At 47.3% G+C, this 1877-nt stretch overlaps 1 pseudogene; it reads left to right on the top strand.

Moving 5' to 3' along the window:
• Window positions 1-246: 246 nt before the first annotated feature.
• LOC147462655 (uncharacterized) lies at window positions 247-996 on the top strand (annotated as a pseudogene).
• Window positions 997-1877: the final 881 nt, after the last annotated feature.

Here is a 1877-nt window from a genome sequence, read left to right on the forward strand (position 1 = left end):
CCGGCCCGGCAAATGGGGGAAACCCCCTTGTTGGGGGAAGGCCGCAAGAGAAGGTTTCCATGAGAGGATGTGATGGCCGAAGGCGCGAACGATGCGTCCAATCAATGACACCCGATGCGCTGACGGGATGGCTCGTGGTGCGGCGAGGAGCGAAGCACACGGATGAGGGCCGAAAGGTACTTGACGGAGCCACTGACGACTCCATCATGATTTTGCCGACTACGTGGATGAAGGATAATTGATGGCATGGATGCGTTGATGGAATGGCGTGGGCCGATGGTTGGGCTGATGCTCCGAGTATGTGGGCGAGGGTGGGCTGACATGTACGTGAAGCACGAAGAGGACGACGTCATTGCCGATGACAATGTGATAGGGCCGATCGAGGTCGGGTGCACCGACGGGGCCGAGTACGTCAAGGGAGGACAATCGAGGGGTCATCTGTGCAAGTCTTCGATGACGGGATGGATCAGGTCAACAAGAGTGGACATGTGAACGGGTGTTTAAAGCACGGAGAAGACGATTCCACTGTTGACTGCACCATGATGGAGCTGATCAAGGCCGGTAGTGCCGACATAGCTGATGATCCATGCACGTCAAGGGTGATGGGGCCACGTGGCTTGACGCGTGATACACACGAGGATCAAAGAGTGAGTGAAGGACGAAGCAAACGATGCCACCGTCGGCTTCATCATGATGGGGTCAATAGCATCGGCGAGGCTAAGAGGCCGTACACAGATGCGACGATGGGATGGCATGGACGGATGGGACGTGTGTGTCGAAGAGGGTCGACGGGTGCGTGAAGAACGAAGCGGACAAGGCCATGGCCGATGACACCATGACGGGGCCGGTAGTGTCGATGGGGCCACCTGTGTTATAACTAAAAGGATGGCCATGAGACTTTTTAGGGGTGGAGAAATGGAGTTAAAAACCCACCCGTGCAAAGTCACGTGACCATCTGATATGGTTTGGGTGGTTCCGAACCATACTATACGCTAAAATGGACTATACAAGCCATACGATCCATTTTACTGCATAGTATGGGCCTTGACTACCCATAATAGTTTGGATGGCTATGCAACTTTGTACGAGTTGGGATATAGTACTCACCTCCACCTGTGAAATTTTTTCTGGCCATCCGATATTTTTTGGGAGGTCCCAATACATAATATAAACTAAAATTGGCCATATGAGCCATACGAACCATTCTAGCACATAGTATGGACCTTGATCACTGAAACCATATTTGATCCATGTGAAACTTTACAGGGATAGGGAAATGGTTCTCACCGCCACACGTGAAAAGTCTCACGGCCATCCGATATGGTTTTGGTGGTTCCGACTTATACTATGTCCTAAAATGGGTCGTATGAGCCATACAACCCATTTTAACAATGTAGTTTCTTGCCTCACATTATGATCAACTACTCAAAATTTTTAGCTCTCTATGTTAAACATAATACTACAATTACACCATCCATACAAGACCACTTAGGCAAAGTCAATGAATTTTCATTGTAATGAAAATGGCCTATGAACTTTGAGAATAGCGGAATTAGGAGAATTAGAGGGAGCATTTTTGTGAGACTACTTTGAGAGCATAGAGGGTGAACTTAATTAGCGGTAGCAACATAACCATAATTAACTCGGCATGAACAATACTTTTGCAAGGGAGAAAGCTCGAGGGATTCACTGTGTATACAAAATGAGATGCCACCTGCGAGCGAACAACTTTGATAAAACCCCTATATATGACTCAATTAGGGAATATGACCCCCTTTTCAGCTTATACGATAATTAATGAAGAGAACTATCATATCCCTATCTTACATATAAGATTAATCTCTCATTTAATCTAACAGAGTAAAACTAGTCAAAGA

The sequence above is a fragment of the Adiantum capillus-veneris genome, chromosome 2 (assembly GCF_014529385.1).
Source record: "Adiantum capillus-veneris isolate H3 chromosome 2, ASM1452938v2, whole genome shotgun sequence".
In the NCBI taxonomy this organism is placed as follows: Eukaryota; Viridiplantae; Streptophyta; class Polypodiopsida; order Polypodiales; family Pteridaceae; genus Adiantum; species Adiantum capillus-veneris.